Source organism: Harmonia axyridis, chromosome 7, assembly GCF_914767665.1.
Source record: "Harmonia axyridis chromosome 7, icHarAxyr1.1, whole genome shotgun sequence".
Taxonomy (NCBI): Eukaryota; Metazoa; Arthropoda; class Insecta; order Coleoptera; family Coccinellidae; genus Harmonia; species Harmonia axyridis.
The window spans coordinates 20,927,410-20,954,744 of NC_059507.1; the positions used below are offsets into that span (position 1 = coordinate 20,927,410).

The 27,335-nt window shown below is 33.9% G+C and overlaps 1 protein-coding gene across 10 annotated transcripts in view; it reads left to right on the forward strand.

Annotated features, from left to right (window-relative positions):
* The window catches only part of LOC123683889 (leucine-rich repeat-containing protein 24-like), a 191,281-nt gene that overhangs the window by 128,895 nt on the left and 35,051 nt on the right, over window positions 1–27,335 (forward strand). For 5 of the 10 annotated variants that reach the window (XM_045622883.1, XM_045622888.1, XM_045622886.1 and 2 more), the window contains 2 exons: window positions 2,066–2,107; window positions 18,255–18,314. The gene's annotated coding sequence lies outside the window, so the exon portion shown is untranslated. The remainder of the gene's footprint in view (window positions 1–2,065; window positions 2,108–18,254; window positions 18,315–27,335) is intronic. The other 5 variants (XM_045622887.1, XM_045622891.1, XM_045622889.1 and 2 more) reach the window with 3 other exon arrangements.

Genomic DNA, 27,335 nt, shown 5'->3' on the forward strand with positions numbered 1-27,335 from the left:
CGTTTTTATCGCCGCTTGGGAATGTTTACGGACACATTAGTCGGAGAACGGCACACTGCGATCAAATTTGTAGGAGTAGATGGCGGTGCTGTGCGGTGGATTATGATCTGGATTGTGAGTGATATCTTTTAATATCGGGGGGTTGTTGACGACTTTGTTGTGATTGTCCTTTGGGGTTTGGTCTGTTTCGGTTGGTTGATATTTGGTATCGATTTGAATTGTGTATTATTTCGAATTTTCCTATTACTTTGTATATTGTATAACTGATTTGTCAGGTGAAATCGAACAAGAAACATTAACTTTGGGTAATGTTTCTTGTTCATGGAGAATTTGTCTCAGTGGAATAAAGAAAGGTCTGAATTAAGTTATTTTCAAAAGTTTGCCGACATATAAATAACTTGCTAATCAATGCAAAAACCACACAAGAAAACTTATTAGACATTAAGCAGATAGAGGTATTCAATTTGGACGTTAATATTAAGAAGTTATTGCTTTCCCAAGAAATGGAAGATGATCAATTGGACCGATAGTTCGATACAGTTGAATCAAAATTTAGTGAATTCTATTTTCGATAAAATGCTAGTTAATGAGAAGGATTCACCTGGCATCTAATTCAGAATTCAGATCAAAGGTGTTTTCGCAAAAACCCCTTGATCATGCCACAAATGACATCCACGATTTCAAAAATTTGTTGAATTGATTAACAAGAATGAAATTGAAGAAGAAGTGCAGGAAACTACCTAAAAATGAAAAAGCATTTAGGGATAAGGAAATAGTAACAGATATATCGAAATAGGTGCAAAAAATGGGTAAGAAAACATGACATACAAAAAAAAATAAAAAGGAAGTTCAACCCTTAAGAAAACATTAGAAAAAAAAATCTAAGGAATGAGAATACAATAGGTAATACAAAGAAATAAATTGAATTTTCAATCCCCCTACTGTAGCCTGGTCAGGTGAATGGTGTGAGAAATGCAAACTAACCAAGGAAAATCTAGTTACGGAATACTACCTACTGAAGATGCCAGAAAAAGTTTCCACTTTTATTTTTCAGTTTTTATGATCAAATTAATTGATAAGGTGGAGGAATGTAAGAGATCGATATGAATCATGTTAGCATTTTTTATCAACTAACGAAGTAACAAATCATTTATCAGATGAGATTGAACAGAAAACGTAATTTACCCAAGTAAAATGCATTTTTCTTCGATAATTTTCGCAATATCAACATTTGGTGCATTTAGAAATTTGAGGTCTTTTCGGTCTTCTTGACCCATTGCTCTACATACATACTTTATGAGGTCTTAACGCGTGGAAGGTAATAAATAGGCTATTCGACATTTTTTACAATTCCATCCAGATTATTCAACGAGGTTTATTGAGCACATAAAATGTGGATATTTTCAATTAGCATACCTGAATATTTCCTAAAGAAGTGAAATGGTTTGTAGAAAGATATGTATAAGTGGCGAGTTGTTAACTTCTGCTTGGTAGTTAAATAATTTCACAATTTTATTTTGTCTATTCATTTCTAGAACTTCTAGGAATGTTGAGCCATTTTATTTTTGGTGTGTATAATTTCAAAATTATGCTCAAACGTAAGTCTTTGTCGTAATAAAGGATTGGAATATGTAGAATTAGTCCTACACCTAAGGAGACTATTTATTATGTAGCTAAAAGCATATGACAGTAGTTATGCCAGAAAGAATTTCGACAATACTTCCAAGTGGGCTTTTAAAATGATCAATTTCCACCGGGCAGAATGTGGCACTCAACACCAAATGCCACCTAATGGCATTTCTACTATCACAAATATTATTCAAAAAAGAAAGAAGAACTATGCACTTTCTAAAATCCCACCACTGTCCACTAAACCAATCATTCATCAATCCCCTGAAAACTTCAAAGGTGAAACGTGAAACGACTTTTCATTCGATTAGATTCCAAGCCGAATTCTTCGCTGTTTCATTTAACACCTCTCAAAGCCGACAAATTGACCGTCGATGGCACCCCTCTCTCACTCCATTCGATTTTTATTGAACCTATTCTTTCTTTTCCTTTCCAGATACACCGAACGCCATGCTGCACTTCAACCAGATCCAATTCGGTGAGTAGAACACCTATATACGACGTACGTTTTCTTCCTAGCTGGCTGGTTTCTCCTATTTTCAGTTTACGTCGTAGATATACGGCGTCGTAAAATACGCGGACTTTGTCATTATGGCCCTGTCGGGTCGTTAGACGTTTACCGTGTCGAAATGTGTTTTAGTGCTATTTTATTCTAGTTTTATCGACCCCAGAAACCTTCTCCTCGCTCTCGAGCTTGCCAGGCTGGGACGTGGATAAATTCGCTATGTCTTCACCTGCAATGCGAGGTTGATAGGGTTCGGCTTGGATGTCTCGTGAATATTGAGATCTGTACGTTTCACGATTCTACTTTATTTGCCACTTACTTAAACCCTCATAGTGATAACATAAATAGAGCAAGCATACGTCTTCTTTAGTGAGTGATTAACTGTTGGTATAATATGTGTCAACAAATTTGACAGATGGAGCGAAATCAAAACACATTGCAGGTATAGTTCTTTCGATGTTACTCAAACTACTCCATAAAAATGCTTGTCCAGATGTTCGTTTGATCTGATGCCGCAAACGTTATAAACCATGGGGTCAGGTGTTTTAAACAATAAAGTTGAAAATAATAATTACTCGATTGTATTATATATTGAACTCTGATGTCTATTCTTTCAGCACACGAAAGAGTTTTAGATAAACTTAGAGATGGTCTGTATAAAAATAAGGTAAACAATAACGGTAATAACATTGATCAAAATATAGTGGAAATTTTATTGGTTAATCTCACCTGGTATTTTTCGTATAGATACCACCAAAAATATTTTCTTCAATGGAATGTAATCATTTTCTTCAGAATTCGACATATCATTACCGACATTGAAAGTAACTGGAGGTATATATTTGATCGCAGTTCATATTCAGTTTTCTTCATTTGTGCCCAAAATTTTGCCAAACAACCTCATCGAAATCATTAAAAACCTCTCTCATTTTCTCCATGACTAGAATATTTCGTCGGTGTTAGATTAAATTTTCTTAAACTTCTCTTTCATGACTTTCCAAACCAGATATATTGATGAGATGTGATGGATGAGCCCAACTCCTACCAATAAGAGATATCAAATTGCCACGCGGTAGCATTTCGAGCAATGAAAGTCACCAAATCGACACATACTATTCCGATAGATGATCAACTAACACACTGGGATTTAAAGAAAAAACAAGAAAGACTCTCCAGTATATTTCTGGGAACTAAGAACACCCGTGTTTATCAGAAATATAGTGGCCTACAACAAGTAACTTTGAATTTACTTCATCCAAATAAAAAAATCAGTCACACAATGAACTAAAACCGAGTACCAATACTCATTTCATTTATCCCTCTACAGAATGCACTAGTTTATGCGAATCACAAAAAAAATGTGCGTAACTGCATCCAATGAAAGTAACCAAATCGGAACGCGGCGGAACGTGGACTATTTTAGCCAATAGAAACAACCAAATCAGCACATTCTGCTTCCAGAGATGATCCGCTAAATAACAGGGTTCAATTAAAAGTATTGTTAGGCAATAAATTCCCTGGTCCCAAATGAATTGCTGAAAACTTTGACAACCATTAATTAATCGAAATATTCTGACTTCCTCCAAGCGAAATGAATTTGGATATTTTATAGAAACCTGTGGTTCAATATTTGACTGAATTCATAGATAATTTTGCTGTAATACAGAAGTCTCAAAAAAAAATTATGGAAGAATATTAGTTTTTGCAAGAAAATTGTGAAGTTATGACATCTATAGAAAATGCTGAAAAATCATTTTGATTTTTTTCGTGCTCAATACACATCGGCAGTTGTAGTGCTCTGGGTCACAGCCAATGCTTCTTAGAGAATATACCAACTTTCGGATCTACTTGCAATGCGAATCCACTGAAATTGTATTTGGCGATATTGTGTCAGTAGGGGGATGACGTCTCTATTCATATAATCATTTATCCACCCTTGTGTGAAACCTGCTCGTTGATTCTTCGCTTCATTAGGTCATAACAACGAAGAAACCTAAGCTATGGCGTGGACAAAAACTACAAGGTCATTAAAGACGTATGGTTGGTTCAGCTTCAGAGTCGATTGGAGAAGAAGATATTCGATATGTTGAAGGTCTTGCACCGCAACCAACACATACGTATTTCCTGTATGTAATTCCAGAGCATTTCGAAGTCTATATTTAACTTTGCACATGGGTCTTTCATTGACGTATTTATGTTCATCGCTTGGGAAGAGTGTACATATGGACATCGAAACGATTTTTTTCGTGGTTTCCGGATTTTGGAGAATCCCCAATGAGGGTAAAACATTGTTTTTTTTATATGCATATGGCAATAATACTATTGATAAGAAATAACATCAGTAGCGAAAGCTTTAAATTGAATAGAGCAAGGGTACAAAGAATGGATGAGTACTCAAAAGCTACAGACTTCACGTCACTGCTTGTCTCTTTTTTCTCGATGTTCCGCTTAGGTTTTCTATGGATCTGCCGTCGCTATCAATGAGAAATTTCCCACGAATATTGGAATTGTAATTTTTTATACAGGGTGTTTCAAGTTCGAGTGTTCATTAGACGTTTCTGGAGAACTGGGTCATTGATTTTTTTTTTAATCTGTAAATTAGGATTATGACATCTACGATATTCTCTACAAATCTAAAATATGTTCGCATGTATTTAAGAACAAAGGGGACTAAATCCAAAAAAATTGCAAGTTATTTGAATCATGAGTTATTGTTTCCGGTGTACATCAATTACTGGGTTAAAAGATGCAAGAACCGATCTAACAACACTAGATGGACTCGGGAGATGGAAATCTTTCGAAGTTGCTGAAGAATACATTGAAATTTAATGTGAAATCGGATTTAATCTCAACGATATATGAATATTGTATTGAACAAGCCCTCAACTACAAATAAAGGGTTGTGTAATAAAAGGATCATTTCGATATTGGAAAAAAAGACGAATAAATTCAAAAAGAATTCAATGGTTGTTAATTTCTGAATAAAGAGGATGAACGATATCAGTCAAATGGCCATCACGATTACGGATGCAGCAACTTATCTTTCTCATGCAATTTTCAATGACAAATTCGCAAATTTCATGTTGAATATCTTCGATAACTTCACGAATTTCATATTTGAGATGTTGAATAATTTGTGGAGAATTGTCTTAGACCTTATCTTTCACGCGACCCCAGAGAAAAAAATTATAAAGATGTTAAATCACAAGATCGCGGTGATCAATTGTGATTACTTCTTCAAAAAATAACATGGGGCACGTACTCACGTAGCGCCGTCTTGTTGGAAATAAAAAGTCATTTAATTTTTGTATATTTCCCAAAATAGACGCTGAATCGACATTACAAGCTAGAGCAGCAACATTCTCAGTTTTTTTTGAGCTGCGTACACGATTTCGATTCTTCTCATCACTAACTTGTCCCAACAGCTCAAATTTTCCTACCAATTTCAATATTGGCGGCCAAGAACCGAAAAGTGCTGTAGTTTTACGAACTGTGACCGCAACATTTTCACCATTTTTGTAGTGAATTTTCACATATTCAGTGCTTTGTTGAAGCACTGTTCTTGATATTTTCTTCTTGAGTTTCTATTGTTGTTCCTCAATCAAAATAAACTTTTTGTATTTCACTTCAACAGGTGTGGAGAATATATAGCAGGAGAAGTGTGACTTTTCATGACGAGCCTCTGACAGGTAATTGCAGCCGAGCCATGAAATTCTCCTCCGAATAAAATATGTTTTTTTTTTCAAAAGTTCATGAATTTCATTGAAATCTGGAGATCCAATTGTTAGATAAGATTTATATTAAAGATCGTTATAACTGATCAATCAATAGGAAATTTGCTTTGTTACGGTTGTCATACCATAGTATAAGCATTCCTTATACTATGGTCATACTTAATTCATTTTGACAGACATGAAGTATAATAGTGTAGCTAGACTACACTTTTCCTACGGTGAAAGGAAAAGTAGAACTTTTCGAAAATCTTTTCATTCAAAATATGACGTTATTGTACGTTTGAAAAGAAGTATTCTGTGTCTCGGCTAGAATGAATATTCAATTCATCATCAGCGAGTCGAACCTTATCGTTTGAGACCATTCCCGGCTCAAAATTCGAAAATAACAACGACATCGTTACGAAATGATGAAGCGATCTGTTAGAAAAACGTGCGCTAAAAAAGCGAAATATTTCCCTGTATATGAGAGACTTTAAAACATCAACGTTGCATCCTCATATCCTTTGCAGTGAATGAAGAGAACGTTCAAATTCCAATGTAACAACATACAAGGGCTCTCGACGCCGGGAATTCCACCCTCGTCTCATAATAGAGCTCTGATGGTAGCAGGAATTTATGCTATGACTCGACTCGATATCGCTTTGACCATATCATGGTCTACTGCATCCCCTACGTCAGAAGGAGAGGCGCATAACAAAGAAACATTGTTACCTACGTAAATTCAATTTAAGGAGATTCGAAAAGTTTTAATTCTAGGGGAGAGCCGAGTAAAGGTCGCACGGACGGGAATATTTTTTACGCTTGAACGATAAAGGGGAGCACACATGGAAAAACTTTTTTTGAATATTCTTTTTCTTCCTCTTGTAATAGAACGAAGTCTTGGTCAATTCTGTTATCTGTCTTTTTGCGACATTAAGGTGCAGCTAACATACTTACGTTCTAGCGATTCATCGACTGTAATATTAATTATTAAAAATTAAATTCTAGAGAACTTAATATTTCACGTTCTAGAAGTCCGGTTTTGATGAAATATGAAATGGGTATTCGAGTTTCAACATAAAAGGTTCCGTAGGAATTTCATCTCTTTGAAAATTAAACATCCATGCAGAATTAGGGGAACGGACGAAATCTCGAACGAAGTTTGTAGTTCATTTTTTCTTGGACTCTTGTTTGAATTCATTCTTCATTAATTAATGATTTGTTTTCCTCTACGATTTCGTGCCAACCTTCTTGGACTCTTTGATCTATTTCAGCAATTCTGTTTTTGATGGCATTATTGGAGCGTTCGTTAACATTCACGGGTGTCAACGAATCACTCGACAGGGTATTCCATAGACAAAGGAAGGAGAAGACTGACGACTGCGTAGTCGTTTTAGAGTTGTTATTTTTTCAGGTCAGGTAGATCTATTTGGTTTTATCCCAGTATTATTATTATTAAGATATCATCTACACATGCTTTGTTTGAAGTTGATATTTTTTGTGTTGCTCTATCTCAAAAAAAAAAATATGGGTGATTCACCGCGATGGCCTATTAGACGTTTCTGGAAAACTAATTCTAATATTGTGATGGAAATTTGCATGTTGGGGTTTGAGACAATCATCTTTCTCCCTGAAATATTTTCAGATCACTACAACTTCCGGTTATATTGAAAACAGACTACTAATTCCTTATTTCAAATGGCACACCTAGTATGTTATTGCATCTTAAGATATGCTTTTTTCAGCAATATGCCAAACCTTGGGTAACTAACGGTTCATGAGTTAATGGGATTCTTGAGAAAAAAATGGTGGCGACGAAGGCTCAATTTTTTTTAAAATATTTCTGGAAATTTTTTTTTTTTTCGAATAAACCTCTTCATTTTTGGATTTTGCAAATACATAGTATTATAGGACTGTTTGATCATGAATGTACAGGGTGTTTATTAGAAGATCATGAACTTGAACAATTCAAATTCATCATAACTCCAGATTTTCAAATTAGAACCCATTTTTTCTTATTATTTCAGTAAATTCCACATATACAAAGAGGAGAGTTACTTAAGTACCCCATAACTAAGATGAATACTTTAAAAGTTATCGAGGAAGAACTTCAAATGAGGAAAAACCTCAAATTCTAACTCTGTGACTAAACTAAAATTATTGTGTTATACATCGTTATTGAAACACTCAAACTGGATCGTGCAAGATGCTCATCATAAATATTATGAAGTAATTCTCATTGATCCTTCCCACAATGCAATCCGTCGTGATCCTAAAATTAACTGGATCGTAAATGCTGTTCATAAGCATCGTGAACTGAGAGGAAAGACCTCTGCAGGTAAATCATCCCGTGGCATTGGTAAAGGACAAAGATTCTCTCAGACTAAGGGTGGTTCTCGTAGAGCATCCTGGTTGAGGAGAAATTCCTTACAATTACGCAGAAAGCGTTAATTTTATATTGGTTAATAAAAGTATTGTATTTTTATCCACTCTGTACCAATTGGAATCATCATGTGATACATTTTTGGAATCAGCTCACCTAGAGTAATCGGAAAATTGAAACAAAATGGGGGTGTACCATTTGAAAAAAAATTACGGTGATGTCATTACTCGAAAGTAAATCACCCTGTATATTAGATTATTATTATAAAATTCGGTAAATTAGAATCAAAAATCGACGTGTTTCAGGATTATTTTTCAAAATGGTCTGTTTAGCTCCAAATGAATTGGTTCCATACTTTACGGACACAGTGTATTTCGATTATACGAACCTCTTCACTCGACGTAGTTCGCGAAACACCACTCGAGCTGCGCTCTCGAGATGTTTCGTGAACTACGTCTCATGAATCGTTGTATAATCGAATATTGGCTATGCTCTTGTGATATTATAACTAAATATCCATCAGAACCGATAAAGTTCAAGCATCAAATCAAAAAAAGCAGATCATCGAAATAAAAATTACAAGCATCAGATCAACAAAAGCAGATCATCCAAATAAAAACCTAACATTTCAGTTACAACAAATCCATCCTATTCGTAAAAACAATTTCGTGCAAAATTCCGTTGAAATAGTATCAAGTATCGACGCGTATAACAAAAAGGATATATAGCATAAAGGCTCAGCCTCTCCGAAATAACTATCGATGAAAAATCGAACTGGAATATACGAACACAATAGAGCGACGGCACACAAGTGAAAAATAGATACGCGAAAACGGGTTTCACCGTAGGGTTTTTCCACGAACACGGCAACAGCATTGAATTATTTCCATTCGAAAGTACCCCTTATCATGGATGCATATTGCAGCTTCCAGAGATGTCTGCAGAATGGAAAATTGTGGGAAATATGTATTGTGAGAACCGGTTCGGCACTTCTGGGTATTGTTGTTTGAGAGGGGATGCTTTTCAAGTTGTTTACTCTTAAAAACTCTCCGAGTATTGATGGAGTGATTATTTGGGAGTGAGATTTTTGTTTTATTTTCGTCTTGGTACGAATTACATTTCATTATATTACAAAGGTCCGTATATTGAAAAAAATGAGGTTGCCCAGAGAGTACGAAACGTTGGATACGAAATCTGATTACGTCAAATTGGGTATAATTTACTGTCGAATAAAAAATTCCTGTAGCTTTTTTTGATAATATTGGAGATAAAGTGGGAAAAAAAGAAAAAACCGAATGATAGAATTTACTTTTCTTATGATATCTCAATAACCGACCCTGATAATCTCGATTTGGTTGAACTGTTAGACAATGCTTCTATGAATGCTACTTTTTCTCATTTGACCGACCTTCTTACTCTTATGGTTCGAAAGTTACGAATACAATCCCATTAAAAAATTGGCCACAATTGTATACAAGTGTATACAATTATATACTAACTGACAATGAAGCTTCAACACCCAGAAAGAGCTGTTAAAATTAATTTTTTTTTAAACATAGATAGTATAGCAAGGATTAAATTATTGAAATTTGGAGAAAAAAAACGAAGGGTTTACAATTTTTTTTAATCAATTTGTAAATATTGTGTTTGTCTATATTATCTATACACTTCCCAACACATCTCGGCATTGATGCAATAAGATGGTCTATTTCTTCTTGAGGGATATTATCCCAAGCTACCTGTACTTCCTGTCTCAGAGGCGTCAAAGTCCGTGGGGGCTGGGGAAAATTTCCAAGCCTTCTACCCATGATGTCCCAAACATACCCTATGGGCGAAAAATCGGGGGGTCTGGGCGGCCATGGCAAAAGATTCACATGGTCCGCTTCGAAAAAGTTTAAACTAACTCTGGAGAATGAGGTCATGCATTATCTTGCTGAAATATTGGATTCTCGAGCCGGTTAAGGTAACGCAGATCTGTCATGTTACCCCGAATAAAGACTAAATGTGACCTACTTGCATTTGGAATAGCACCCCATACCATACGCCTACTATCCGGTGAACATAAAGCTCAACATCAAACTGAGATTCACGTCTTTCTTCCCGACGTCGTCTAACCCTCCTTCGGCCATCATGTGCACCCAAGGAGAATCCATATTCATCAGAAAAGACGACCTGATGCTCTTCCACATTCCAATGTTGACGTTCTCTGCACCACTGTGATCGTTGCCGGCGATGCTCAACCGTCAGAGGTAACACAAGCTGGGGTCGATAATGCTGCAGACCTAAAGATACTATCCGGCGGTAACCCGTTCGTTACAGGATGACCTTGTTCTCCTAACCACCCATCAGCCAAAGATCGAGTTGTCGCTAATCGGTCTCTAATGGCCATAAGTCCTAGATATCCTCGCCCCCCATAGACCAATAGTTCGACCTCTTTCAAATTCACTTAGCTGGCTATAAATTCCGCGTACACGTGCTCTAGGCATTTTAACAACAACTAAGCAGCGACTTTGAATCTCCTCGAACAGCTGGTTTGTTGTAAAATTTAAAAAACTTGCAAAAACGACTCAATATTTAATTAACAAAAATTGTTCAAAATCGGTCCCCATTTGTGAATAATGAGAAGAATTTAAGAAGTATACATAATGAAAGAATTCAGTTTATCTACTCACTATTCGTTCTATTGTAGACAAATTTGAAAGTGGTACCAAGTGCGGCTTAGTACTTTGTACAAGTACACCTGCACCGTCTAGTGAAAATTCACTTCCAAATGTGTCTACAATAAAATGAATAATGAGTCTGAATTATTATTTAAATACCACTCAGTATTCACAAATGAGTATTGATTTGGATGCAACAGTTCAACAATTTCTTAACGCTCTTCCACGATCAAATGAAAGATTGATCAGATTATGATAATCTACTGAACACAAGTGTCATAGGAAATATCAAAAAAATGACACAGAATGTTCAGAATGTTGCCATTATAACTTATAAACATTTTAAGTTGTATCATTCCTATTGGAAAAAGCTTTATAATTGTTTATGGTAATGCCTCATGTATTAGTGGAATTGGTGTTCACTGTAAGGAAACTAATGTAATGTATGTCATAGCTACCCCACAAACAATTGTTTTCGATCGATAAAACATGGTACCATCCCTGATACTAAATATACTATTATCTAAAATCAATACATAATGGAAGTATTACAATTGTAGTGTTTTCACTCAATTGCTATATACAGAACGATTCATTAGCTCACCGAAAAACTTTGCCATATGGGAGGTCATGTAATTCTAACAAAAAAACGTTATGCGAATATATGTTCGATTTCTATTATTTAAGGAATTAAATAGCTTCGAAAGTTTTATTCATTCTATTGATATGATTCATTAACAACACAAAAGAATGATGAAAAGCAAGCGTAAATACACTTTTAGTTCATTAGGTATTCTAATTATCGTGTTCTGTTACACTAAATTTGTAACAAATTTAAACCTTGAAATGTACGCTTACGGCACGTAAGAGTATGCTGATATCATATTCATTTATGACAATTAGAATACCTACTGGCAACTTTTCAATAAATCATATCAATGGAATGAATGAAAATTTTGTAGCCATTCATTTCATAATTGAAATCGGACATATGGACATATCTTTCATTTGGCAAAGTTTTTCGGTGAGCTTATAAAACACTATGTATTATTACCTTGAAAATTGATAACGAGAGTTTAATATTCCTTATTTACCCTATTCCTCTAATGACAAAATTCCATTCAACTGATGAGTTATTTCGAACTATTTCGATCGATAGAAAGTGGCCTCTGATTGAATTCAAATACTTTGAACTTTTCATCTCATATTTCACAAACCACTCCGCCTAATAAGAAAAATGAGTCAGACAGATATTTCGATAAATAATGAAAAGCTGACACGTGTGTACCTATTTGATTTCCAAATGACTATGTAGAGTTGAGTAGATTATGACTACTCTTTGTGAATCATAAAGAAATTCTAACTCGTATTCCTTGGAATTTAGATGGATGTACGTTTTACGATATTCCGACTAGCAGCGATAATGAGTCTTGTTTTCTTCAATTCACACAATCGCAAGCTGCCTTTTCGTCTACTTCTTCGTATAAACGGAATGTCTCAACTTTCTTGATGATTATAGCATTTCTGCACATTTTTTTTTAATTTTATTTATTTTATTATATTATTTTTTATTTTCTTCACGATTACTGAAGAATCAAAAGTGTCGATCATAGAGGGATTTCTAATAGGAATGATACAATTCGAAATAGTTTCAATTGCAACAACGGGTATCATTTGTTGAAATTTTTTATGTCATTTGTATCATAAAAAATACATGCTTCAAGAACGTTCAGATATTGTTTTATATAAATCAGTTCTCATTTGTGAAAACCGAGGTGAAAACTGAAAAAAAATTAAGAATCCATGGACGACATTATTCATTCAATCGACTCACTATTGTAGACAAATTTGAAATTTTTTTTTTCACTCGATAGAATAGTCGCAAGTAATGAGTTTATTTGGTACCTACTGATTCTTTTATATCATGTAATGAAAATTCACATCAAATTTGTCTTGTCTACAATACGATGAATAGTGAGTCAATTAAATGAATAATGTCATACTTCTTTATTTTATATTATTTATATTTTTGTTGTATATGAACTTAGTTTTTTAGAATTTTTATTCTTTCTGTCTCACGTTGCTTTAACAATTTCGAAAATTTCTTCGTGAAGTAACCTAAGCAGTTGTTAAAACGTCAATCACACAATTTGACTCGTTTTGTGAAAATATGACAAAATTAATCAGTTTTGGATAAAACTTTCACGATATTTTCTTGAATTTGTATGTTCTTTTAATTTTTGTCCAAATTTCAAGGTCCTAAGTCAACAAGAAATAGTCATTTCAAGAACGTAATCGTTTCTAATCGTCTTCAACCATTAAAACATCATCTTGACCTACAGAACTAACAATGGAAGCGTAGGTCGGAACTTCAACGTAGTTAATATTCATTTCTGCTGTTGATTCTTGATGAACATCCTTCCGGAAATGGTCCGAACTAACCCGCAATGAATACCAGGGGATTCCACACCATCAAACAACGAACATATTGTGTTCGGCACTAGCTATTGATATTTATATAGCCCCATGCAAATTTCGAGGGAGGCCACCCCTAGGATTAAATTTACGATAGAGAAAACACGTTTGGCGGAACTCGTTATGTAATATCCATAGCCCTCTAATATTAATGTTAATTTTTGGATCGTAGGAACGAAATTTCCTTCGCCTTTCATGAATATTCAGGAGGTCCCTGGATAGGCCAGGGCTGTAATAATTTTGGAATTGTGGACTAGTTCTACAGTAGTTCAGGATCTCGTTTGGGTTATGCAGGTGTTGAAGGTTATTTTCTTTTAATTGTGTCATTATGGCTCGGGAATTTTTATTACTTATGATGGATTCTTGAAGAGTTGATGTTGATATAATTGCAGTTTGAACGAGGGAGTTTCGGAAATAATATACCCTGTAATGTTAGAAATGGTACCCTTTATTCTACTATTTTTGGCAATGTTATGAAACAGGGCGTTTCAAAATGGAACAAATAAACTTCGTAACAACTTTTTTTCCATTTATTTCAAACCTCAATATTAAATGATATCAAAAAAAATCTTGAATCTGTCAACTTTTGGTTTTCAAATTACAGGCTAAAATATGATTTTTTCTTTCAATTTTTTGTATTCTAGCGTCTGTATACATCATAATTTTGTGATGATAAATTTGTATATTACGGTTTCAGACAATGAACTTTCTCCTTAAAATATTTTTAGACCCCTCCAACTTACGGTTATATCGGAAACAGACCACTCCGTTCGTATATCAAATGACACACCGATAACTTGGGTATTAACTCAATGATTCATGAGTTAATGAGAAAAACGGTTTCGAGGAGGACTCACATTTTTTCGATAATATTCTTCCGAACGTTTTTTTCGAAAAAAACTTTTTCATTTTCGATTCTGCCATTCCGTAGTTTTATAAGACTGTTTGCGATTTGGACCAAAAATGTACAAAGTGTTTATGAGGAGATCATAAAGTTGGACAACTCAAAACTCAAGATTTTTAAATTACAACCTATATTTTTTGTTCATTCAGTCAATTCTATATATTAAAAGAGGGGGTACTTAAGCAAACACTATATCTGAAATGAAAACTTTAAAAGTTATCGAGTAAGAACTTGAACTAGGGAAAGACCGCAATTTTTAACTGATTCGAGTAGTCAGTGACTTCCGGAAAACATAGAAAGAAACTAACATTTGATGTTTCAATAACTAAATTTGACATTTTTCATGAATTGTGATTAATTGTTCGAAGACATTGTTGAGGATTCATAAGCCAATAAAATTTTCAATTACGAATAACTATTATTAACTAGTCCACTCAGTTAGAAATTGCGGTGTTTCCTTATTTCTAGCTCTACCTCGATAACTTTGTTACTGATACTTTTCTATTATGTAAAGAAAATTCACTTCAAATTTGTCTACAATACGTTGAATATTGAGTCGATTGACTGAATAATGTTTTTCATGAATTATTCCAAAATTTCTCTCAATATTCGCAAATACGCACTGATTTTGAGAAAATAATTCAACAATTCCTAAACTTTGTTGAAACGTGTTTCTTTTTTTCATTAAATGGCATAATCTTCTGAATATAAACGACAGAAAAAATATTGAAAAATAATATATTGTGTTGTCATTATAATTATCTTAAATTTTATCATTCCTATTGAAAAACCTCGCATAAAAAAGGGAGTCGGGTGCTTGGACGCTCAAGAGCTCCGGACATTCCTTATCTCTTTCAGAAATATACAGTGCGCGTCAAAAATATGGATTAAATTCATTTTCTCAGAAGAAAAATATTTGTCAACAAAATCCTGAAACAGGTCAATTTTTGTTTCACTTTTACCAAATGTTTATGCATTTTTTGAAGATTTTTGTTGCTCCCTGTGCGATTCCCATCAACCCTCTAAATTTTTGGAATAGGATCTTTGTATCTTTTTTACTGGCGTGCAGAAATTCTGAAGAAAAAAAATTTTTTTTTTTTAAATTAGTCAAGTCAAAAAGGTTTTCAGTATGTGCAGTTTGTCATGGCTCATTTACGACGATACCTGATGAAATTTGTCACCGAAAGAAAATCGACCATTACAGTTTTGTTCAGACACAACTTTCAACCCCTTTCTACCCCCTCATGTGAAAAATTAGAATGTGTACTGATAACATCCGTACGTTTCAACTTCAGTAGGAACGTACTAATAACATACCTATTTAAGATCATAACTGAAGCGCAGTGTTTCACACATTCTAATTGTCACTTGAGGAGGTTGACAGTTGTGCAAGAACAAAACTGTAATGGTCGACTTTCATTCGGTGAAAAATTTCATCAGGTACCATCGTCTCTAAGTAAATGAACTAAATAATTTTTGAAAAAAAATTTTTTCTTGGAAATTTCTGCACGCCTGTGAAGAAGATACAAAGACCTTGCCATAAAAGTACCACATGACCCACTTTCTCTATTCAAAAAATGTTGAGGGTTGATGGGGATGGCACAGGGTGCAACAAAAATCCTTCAAAAATGCATAAAAATTTGGTAGAAGTGAAACAAAATTGAATTTCAGGATATTATTGCCAAATATTTTTCTTCTGAGAAAATGAATTTGTTCCATAATTTTGACGCGCATAGTATATGCGAAACGAAAATATTCACATTTACATTATGTTCAATATTTCTCATGAATAATTTGAGAGGATTCTTAAATTTCTCAGGTGGCCTGTTATCAAGCGACATCAAATTAATTTTCCAACGACACTAATCCAACCCTGCGCGTGTTAATCTCGATCGAATAGATTATGCGGAGAATTGTTCGTACGACACTACATTACGACAATAGAATGCATTTGTCATCAACACATTCCTGAGCCGAGTCGTGTTCAGAACACATAGTATGCACGTTTGGTTCCATTTTTCCATTTCATTCCTGAATTATTTATATGTGTAACACTCGGATCTTATGTGAGGAAATGAGGGGCTTTCGGGTATTACTAAGGGGTTCATTATTTGTAGTTGATAGTGGCCGTATCATTATGTAGAGGTGGGGCCAGATCGATGAAATACGATACACCTGGTTTTCCACCAGAAATGATATGTTTATTGGCTGTTACATTGCACGGAAACTACACCGAATCAGATAAACTAGAGCATTTCAGAAATTTTCATGGGTCGGTTGTACTTATCACTATCAATTTTTCTCGTGTACATGTACTGATTATTAATAAGTACACTGCTTTGCCAGATCGGGCGATATGAAGGTATTTGCAGGCATACCTGACCCGAGGAAGAAACAGAACAGTCGAGCATGGATCAGTAAATGCATGTTTTGCGTGTAGCATAGGAGAATTTAAAGTCATTGTAATATTACAGGGTGATCTTTTAATGATTTCAATTATTTTTTCTCCGATTGACAGCAAATATTAATTTTGAAGACCTATATCAATCAGCAAAGTATTACTTTTCCTGCCTAAGCCGTAAAATGATTATTCTCAATGGGAATAAAACATTCGACATTTTCTGACAATCAATATTTTTTAGCAACTCCCTTATTTCTGGAGGAGTAAGTACTTCTAAGTCGCTATCTTTGTCCATAAGTGAATGTACCCAATATTTTTCTAAAAACTGTCACATACTTCACAAGTTGTCAAACTATAATTATTATGCACTTATACATTTCCCTAGTAACCAACCATTCCAACAATTTTGTTTTAATTTATCACTTCAGGAGAAATAAATGATTGTGAGATTTGACATAATTTGCAAATTCAATATCTTACATATACAGGGTGGCCACTTTTTCAATGGGATTGTATTGGTAACTTTTAAACCATAAGAGTTAGAAGGTCGGTCAAATGAAGAAAAAGTTGCATGCATAGAAGCATTATCAAGCAGTTCAAACAAATCGAGATTATCAGGGCCGGTTATTGAGATATCATAAGAAAAGTAGAACCAAGAAACCAGTATACTGGTTACTTGCTTTGATACTAATATGTTCCATTTAGTTCAAGATGGGTAAGTTGATTTTCTTATCGAAATTTATTGCACATGTTGTTAATTAAACTAAATGAAGGTAATACAGATCCGACCCAAAGAAAATTGGATAAGGGTCAAAATCACCTGAAAATCAACTTTGAATGACATTGTATGATATATCGTTGAATTCAGCGTTAAAAGTAATTTCGAAAAATGTCATAAAACATCCAGGTCCGTATTGAAAAAAATGAGGTTGAGGGTGGCCCAGAGAGTACGAAACATTGGATACGAAATCTGATTACGTCAAATTGAGGATAATTTACTGTCGAATAAAAAATTCCTGTAACATTTTTTGATCATATTTGAAATAAAGTGGGAAAAAAAGAAAAATCAAAATGTCATAATTTACTTTTCTTATGATATCTCAATAACCGGCCCTGATAATCTCGATTTGTTTGAACTGCTTGATAATGCTCCTATGAATGCAACTTTTTCTCCATTTGACCGACCTTCTAACTCTTATGGTTCGAAAGTTACCAATACAATCCCATTGAAAAAGTGGCCACCCTGTATTATTATAAATTATATATTCAACTCGGCAGCAATTCCTGGCCAAGCGTAGGGAACTATGGCGGCTGATAGTTCATGTCTACTATCGGCCTTCATACTACTTTGCTGCCTAGTTGAACAAATAACTATTTTTTTGAAAATTCCTTTTTATTCGTCAAAATAGTCACCTTCAAGAGTGGTACAACTACAATTTGCAGTGTATTTTAAAAAGCATTAGTGTAAAACCATATTATCCTGAATATTTCGATTCTCTCTAGATGTAGTTTTGTTTTGAAATTGATAATTTTCGCCTATATCTATTACTACAACCCTATTTTAATAATGAATTTTTGTTTCAGAGTAGTTTTCACAATAAACTGGAAACGAGCAAGTGTTATGATACCGTGTCAGAGACTATGGTAAGAATACATTCTTAAAATTTTCAATAAAAAGTAAAATCTGTAAACGATAGATTATGCCGCGATTCAATAATGATAGCTAGCTATTATTCCCTAGGAATAACAACATTTGGAGGTAATAATAGCCTGTGTTGCGAGTATTATACGTACTTCACTTTATGTGCCACTGATTGATTGATTTGAAATTTGAATGAATAATTTTATTCGTCAATAACAATAATGTTATCAATGGATTTCTGGTTTAAAAGTAGATGTTGTTGCTGCAACTACTTGTAAAATTTCTGGAGGTTTGACAATTGAATTATTTTCAATACAATTTATCTCAAACAAATGCACAGACACTTCAGTGACACTTATGACGCAGTTATTTTTTCCATTATATTATATAGAACTGAGACATTTTGTGATTGGTTAAGGAAATTGGAAAAGAACGATTGATCCCTCTTCATCAACCCTTAAGGGATCATTATATGACATTAAAAAGCAAAAACCACGAGTTAAAGACGTATTCCTTGGAATTTAGATGGATGGACATTTTACGATAGTCCGACTAGTAGCGATAATGAATCTTGTTCTTTTTTCGAATAATGAGTGTATTTGGTACTGATACTCTTATATCATGTAAAGATAATTCACTCCACTTGAATGAATAATTTTATTTGTCAATAACAATAATGTTATAAATGGATTTCTGGTTTAAAAGTAGATGTTGTTGCTGCAACTAGTTGTGAAATTTCTGGAAGTTTGACAATTGAAATATTTTCAATACAATTTATCTCAAATAAATGCACAGACACTTCAATGACACTTATGATCCAGTTATTTTTTCCATGGTATTATATAAAACTGAGACATTTTGTGATTGGTTAAGGAAACTGGATAAGAACGATTGATCCCTCTTCATCAACCCTTAAGGGATCATTATATGACATTAAAGTGCCAAAACCACGAGTTAAAGACGTAGTATACACGCTCAATCGAAAAATTTTCTTCGAGATGGTAGGGAATAATGAACCGTTCTGTAAACTGTACTATCTTCTCTCAGCCAGTCTAAATGTTTGACAAGATAGATCTCCGTCTAGAATCTCCATCGTTTTTCCTCCATGACATCATCCTCGTAATACCGATCGTTCTCCATGTAGCTACCACACAAAACTTCCCGGCAAGTACGTAAAATAAAAGGGGTCTCGGAATTATTTATCGTAGCCCAAATTGAAACGACCCAGAACCACTTCGTCCTTCACGTTTTCCCGACCAATTTACCAAAGCACTCGGCATGAGTAAGGAACATTAAAAAGTCGGAAAACTGTTGCGGAAAACCCAATAATGGATTGCAGTTGTTAGCGGCCCTTCAATGAGCGCAATATCGACGTTTTGCGCCATTAGGGTGATTAAATCACCCACCTACGGATCTGTCCTTCGTTTTAAAATCCGGAGCTTTGGGCAATCCAGGCAAAATATGGTTTTTTTTGTAATTTTCCGAATTGTTTTTGTTCCGGAGAGTCATTTTTTCCAGTAGGGGAGACTGGGGAGGGTTGTTACATTTTTTACAAAATTGTCAATAAAAAATTTGTGTTTAGCATTTACCAATCCATTTATGTCAAAGCGAAATTTCAGGGCTTCGCTTAAACGTTTAGCAATATTTAATATCCGAAAATGGAAATTTTAAACTTGATTATGAGTTCTTGAAATTGTCGGTGCAAAGTGTCTCAAACCTCCCTATATATGGGAGGTTTGATACAATAAGAAAAAAAAGGTTCAAACAATAATAAGAAATCTATCTTTTATTATCATAATACCATCTAATTCATACATAATTCGAAAGTACACATTTTTATTTTTCTACTGACACTTGTACAGGCTGAATGGCACTCTATTTTCTGATGAAGATGACGATTCAGCTTGCATCAACTGTAGTTCATTATTTTCAGCGTTCAACAAAAAATGGATCTTTTTCATTTTCGTCCTCAGGATCCAAGCATCAAACACACTTTTTCTTGTTTTTGTATTTCTGTTTGAAACTCTTTTTTTGGGTGAGATATACTGTATCAAACTTCCCTAGAAGACAAATTGTAAGTAATGAATTTCGATAGTTTTGTTGATAAAGAGTTGAAGCCTTAGTTTGTTATGCAAATTCTTACATCGAATATGTAGAAAACACATTTTAAGCTAAAAACTCTTGTTCGTGAAGCGATCGTTGCTAAATTTGTTACTCACACAGGCACTTCACGCGATTACGCCTTCTTTGAAGAACCTAGGCCGGAAATTCGAACGTGTATCAAACCTCCCCTTGTATCACCCCTTCCCAGTCTCCCCTACTTGTGTGAGAATAGTTATTAATAATACAAATACAGGAGGCATTGATATTCTTCCACAAGTTCAAAATTCAAAAACTAGCAACAAAGTGGCGAGAATTTTTGAATGAACGAGTGTTGGAATGAGCCTTCTGTACGAGTATTATACATACATTAATTTCTCTAATTCACTGATTTTCAGATTAAGATTTCAGAACAGTTTTCTGAATCACAAATTTTACAGATAATAATAGTACTGACTTTTGATCATTGAAAACGCTACTGACTGTTCACAATGAGGCAAATCATTAAGACCCTATTCAAACCGGTCTTAGTCCAAATTGCAAATCTTTTTTTTCAATTTTTTCATTAGATAGCAAATTTTATAATCTTCGAAATAGAATATAGGGTGTGCCATTCAGAATAAGCCCAACATTAACGTTTGAATAAGTTATCAATGATTCGCCTCCCGTTGAATACCCAGTAGACTCCACAATTATTATCAAAAAGTCAACACTTTTACTGTTCTTCTCGTATTCACTTTCAGAATCTCACTCAATTGATTTCGATGTTATTAGGTTTTTCCAAAGATCTCCTCCCAATTTATGAAAAAACCCAAAGTTTTAAGCATATGAAACTTCGAATAATTGGGTTCGTTTATTCCATGCAATCTGAAAAAAAAGAAAAAAAAGCATGGTGTTCCATAATAAATAACATATGTTCGGCCGTTTATACTTCTTTGGTACATCCTGTGTATTTCCAAACTATTTTAAATTGTAGCTCTAAAGGAGCCTAATGTTACTACTATTTTAGCGCTTTGCCTCAACAGAGGGTCGCGTCAATAATGGAACCGCCCTGTATATGCGAGTTATATTTCAAGTTCCTATTGCGAAAGTCAATTGTATTAGAATTAATGCTTCTATCGATTTTTCGAATATCATAATACGGTTGTAGAAAAAATATTGTTCCTATCTTGAACGGAAAGTATCTTTCCCCCATAATAAACATTAGTGTAAAATTTGTAATTTGTTTTTCAAATATCCTTTCAACTATATCATTCGCTATTTGCGAAAAAAATCTTATATTTTATAAGCACTTTTCCCTCCTGAAAATATCACACTTTTTACTCCTGATGAAACAATATTCTTCTTCCACGAGGACCGCTAAACAGCGAATGACAGTTCTTCGAAAATATTCCCTGAAGAATGAAAGGACGGTCCTTTGTTAATATTTGCGAACAGTACATCCCTTCGTACCTACTGTTCGTCCAAAGCTTTACCATCATTCCGAATGATGTTTTTTAAGGTTTTTATGAATTTTTTTCATAGTCCTTATTTTCGTGTTATTTGTTTAATAGCTCTGGCAGTTTATGAGTCCACATCCCTTACTGGTTATTCAAATTAAAATAATCTTTCTTGTTGTAGTTCACGACCACATATCACGAGTATGGAAATGTGCGCTTTTTACAGGGACGTAGTCCGCAACTTAGCCCCTAAAAGAAATTCAGCACTAAAAACTACAGGAACAACATGAAGTTGGTTTCGACGCGAAAATATTAAGGTGGAAAAGAATTAAATGTAAATAATCAAAAGCCCTTTTCCCCTGCTACGTCTATATAAAGAAATTTCAATTGAAAATAATCCCTCTGTGATATGATTACAGAATATTATAATGTTAACATTATGATATTCTATAATAATATCATAGAGGAATTATTTTCATTTGAAATTTCATTATATCTCACTTGATTGGCAACTAACAACTATAAATTTCTAACTCCATACAATTCTATTGAGTTGGAAATTGATAGTTGTTAGTTGTCAATCAATTGAGATAGAACAAAGTCTCATATATTCGTTCCGTATGTAGTTATTGATATAACACTGCCATTATACTAGTGTTATTTGTGGGAGTTCATTGGAAATAAATTTATGTCGATTAAACGCTCTTCCTATTTGCAATTGTGACATCGAAATAAAAACTGAATAAAATTGAATAATGTAAGCTACACTCAATACAAAAAATGATGCTAACATTTCAGAATAATATGAATTACCTACATGCTTTCTTGAGAAGCCAGAATGATAAAAATAAATCGAAAAAATCAGAAATTTTGTCTGATTATATCCATTCGAAGCATTTATTACGCAAGTTCCCGATGAAATACAAGGTGGTCCACAAGTGCGATAGATTTTGACGGAAAACGATTCTATTGAATTTTTTTGTTTCTTGGGTAGGAACCACTGTTCTGAAATATTTTCAGCTCTACAGTGTTGCGGCTTATATCAAAAAGTACTAACAACTTTGATATTTCAAATAGAACTCCATGTATATTATTAGTTTTTTCGGTTTGTTGTAGCCTCTTGATTAACTTCAACGAGACATACTAAAATAAATAATAATAAAAAGTGCGTTTTTTCAATTGGAATGACCTACATAAGATGCATCGAAAGAAAAGGATTCTTCCTTTCAGACGATATAAATTGTATGAATTTTTCTTTATTAAAAGTTTTCGAAAACCATCAAATTTTGGCTTATTATTCTAAGAAGCGTATTTGAAGACATAAAAGCACGTTTTTATAGTCCCTAACCTTGTTTCTATTCATCCTGTATGCAAAGGCCATTCTTCATTTCAAGTGTATCCCAGCCCTTATCTTCTATTTAAATCAACCCCTGTACGCAACTTGTTACATAATGAAGTTAGGCCCATATCCTAACCCCGGCCAAAATCGTCCACATCTGCAACAGACGGCTATTGTCGGTTGTAATTTACCTAGAAACGTGAAATGATATCTGCTGACCCGTAAAACGTCGAAGGTATACTAACTACATGATCCATAATGTATGCGACACCCTGGTTAAACTACAATTCCGACATGTAAATTCGTGTTTATCTTCACTCTAGTCAAACATGGATAATCTTGTGCTATGCACGACAAAATTCGTGGTACGTAAATAGAACGAATTGATGGAGAAAATTTTAAGTGTTGTATTTCGCTAGTCCGAAACAATTCTAATTCCTAACGGAGATTATTGTTGTCGTATCTCAAACAATGTTTATATATAGTTACGTTACTGTGGCGCAATTCTGAAGCGCCACCTGCCAGAAGGGAAGGAGAAGTGATTTAATAATTAAATTAACGACAAGGAAAATATTAGCAGATTTTAGTTTTCAACTGACGAATTGTTGAAGATTTGTTTTTTAGGCGTAAAAGCGTGATTTTCCGAAATTTTTCGACAATATCAGGAGAACCACGATTTCGAGATATGAGCATTGTTATTTTCATCAAAGCATGTGATTCCTATGACAAACACATTGTTGAAGTGAAATTTTCCATAGAATCTGATGGTAGTAATCAGATTCCTAGAAGTTTTCCAATTATAAAAGCCAGAGGGTCCTTATTTACCTTATCATCTTTATATCTTTTGATCCCATAAGTTTATTGTGAAAAAGAGTCCAGTACTGAGGTGGACGATTTTATATCTTTTATATGAAAAGTTTGTGGAATGGGACATACTGTGAATTAGGTCTCTGGAAAATGATATGGATTAAAGAACCTGTTTCATCTCAACCTGTGCTATCGAACCATTAGGAGAATGTTATCAGGAATTGTTTACAAATATTTATAAAATATTGGCAACTCTACCTGTCAAAACATCTATACTCCTAAGAGGTCTTTTTCCTCCCTTAAACGCTGCAATAGTATATTCTAGAGAAAGTTGCAGAATAGGCGTCTATTCCAACACAAATTCCAAATTTGAACTCATGAATAATGGAATTGCCTTCTGCAACGAGTATTAGACGATATTTTCTCTACTTCAGTCAAGTTTTGTAAAATATTGTTATTGAAATTCAATGAAAAATTCAGATTATACATCCTAGTGACTTTTGTATTGTATCTTTGGTTGACAGATTACGGAATTTGAATTTAATTCGTACGTTTCGAATTCTGAACAGAATCAAAAGACATTGCGAATAAAGTTGCAAATCATTTCACTTTATCCAACTTATGTTATATTGGCAATTAAAGTGTGTTGAAATTTTATAGAATCGAAAGTCAGTATAGACAACCACAAAATGAAAAATATATCTGAAAAAAATGTTGTAATGAGTTTATTACAGCGCTGTTTTTAGAACTGTAATGAACTCATCACGATACTGACATAGAGAAAACATTATTGAGAATTCCACATGCCAAGAAATACTGAATGGATTGGCGCCCATGTCGATTCACAGAGAAATAAATATTGAAGCAGTTCATTGATTTATTTGCCTCAAAAAAATCTAAAAGGCTCGATTTTATTTCGTGATATGGATCAGACTAAATAGTTTTATATTCCTCATGAATTTATTTTATTATTTTTTTTTATTAATAAATCGACTTCTACTGCATAATAACATAAATACATCGGCCAAATTGATATAATATGATAGATAGATCGGTTGTGTATATTAACTAAGTCAATCATATGATATTCCCTGGTTGAATGTTTCTGATATACACAATACCTATATTATTTTACAATTATTGGTCGTGAACTTTCAGATCTTATGTCAACCACCCCGAAAGCTACGGCCTTGGTCGAAATAATAGGTTCCCTTTAAACATATGAGAACTTTTTTTTCAACACGATCATTGGATTTTTCAGAAAATTCCACTTCGATAAGGTTTTTGTGTCATAACGATAGCATCAGGAATGTAAAAGTTACGACATTTGGTGAAAATGAAAAAAATCTAATTTTCGTTCATATCTCGAAATGAAAAGAAATATTCAGTTTCTCTCGTTTCTCGAATAAAGAGCACGACAGATTCCATCCATTTTTCTCTAATAGGGATGTTGCCTATATTTTGAAATTGGTTTTAATTTGTAAATAAGCCCTATATAAACAGGAAAAAAAATATTTTTATGGAAAAATATAGAAAGTACCAATAAAAAATACGTAAATAAAAAAAGTTTTCGAAATTCCCGCTGAAACTCTCCATTCGGTCACGATATTATGGTGACGTCACTGCATAAAAGAGTCACCACCATAGACAAACTAACTAATTTATCCATGATCACCACGTGCTAACGGTCTGTCAAACTGAGCTAATATCAGCTGATATTGACAGTCAAGTCGGTTTGACGTTCTAAACCATAGATAAACTAGTTCTAGATAAAATTAGTTTGTCTATGTTCTAAACTAAACGTTTCAGTGCTATGAAGTCAAATTGCCCTGATTGGCATTCGCAGTCACGTGCTAGTCGATAAGAATTAACAGAATTTAAATCAATTTTATTGAATTGAATTCGAGAAATAAGGTAATGAAAATGCTATTTTAATATTTTTTTAAAAACGGCCTTTAATGTGGAAAACCTAAATTCATTTGATTTTATTATATGACGCAACATCCCTATCACTTTAGATTACATCATTAGGCAGCCTGTACATAATCCTGATGCATTTGCATGCTCGTAAAATGTAGTCCGTTCAATCGGCAACATCCGCTGGAACGGAATATGCTGTTAGATGATGCCGGAATGATTTCGAAGCATCGACCGTAATTTTTTTTCTAAACCAGAAAGGATGCACATGTTACCGCGGCTGTCGGAAAAACGGAAGTGGATGTTGAATTATCCAGCGTTTGCAGAGGTGGTTTGAGGCCAGAATAAACTGGATTGGATGGAAAACCAACGTGTCCGATTGAAAATGTAAACGGGGTCGATTGGTTTCTGTTCCGGAACATTCGATCTTCGCGAGGTAATTTTCCACGCGTTTTTCCATTTGTTTGTAACAAGCAGACGTTTTCCTGGCTGTAATTTGGCATAATTGATTTCGAAAATATGGAGAGCATGTAACCATCGCAAATTTAGTTACAATGGACTCACATAATTTCATTAGCATTTTTGACGAATTCACATAATATTTACTTTCAGTTGAAAAATCAGACTAATATTGACTTTAGAATGTCGAAATTCCAGAATTTCATATCTAAATCACAATTTTTACCTCCTCAAAATGCAGAACCACCTTTGTAGATCAATTGTAATCTTTCCTCGTTCTATGATCGACAATCAACATTATTTCTGTAGAACCTCAGAGTAATAAACATAGATAGATGGAGCATATGTCATTTCAGTAAGCAAATTTTGTCCCCAACATAAACTATCAAATTTGACATGAAGCGCGCGACAATGAAAACATATCAGACATACAATATTTCCACAAAGAACACTTTTTATGTTCCATAGTGAATCAACGTTTCATATTAATTCAAAATATATTGAAATAAATACCTAAATATATCTGAAATTCTGAAAACTTCAAGCGCGCCTAACGCCGTGAAACAACCGATGACCATAGGAGAGCAAAAGTTGCCGAAACTTGGATTTCAGCAGGTAGATAAAAAAAATAATTAATATTCTGCTTATTATAAATTCAACAATAAGGAAAAATATCGGATTCCAAATATTCAAATTTCCATATCTAATCAGGAATCAATCAAATTCAATTCATTCAATATAATATACATTCATAAGGATATAGTAAAATTGTGGATTTGAAAATATATCACAATCCGACAACGTAATTTGTCTTTTGTATGTATGTTTATTACTTCTACTGAATAAAATAGTACCATTAATGATATGACAACAAAAGCTATTCACATCGCGAATTATCTGAAAGAATCGACATCAGAGTTCAATACAATCGCGTAAGTATTATTTTCAACTCTAGGGTTTAA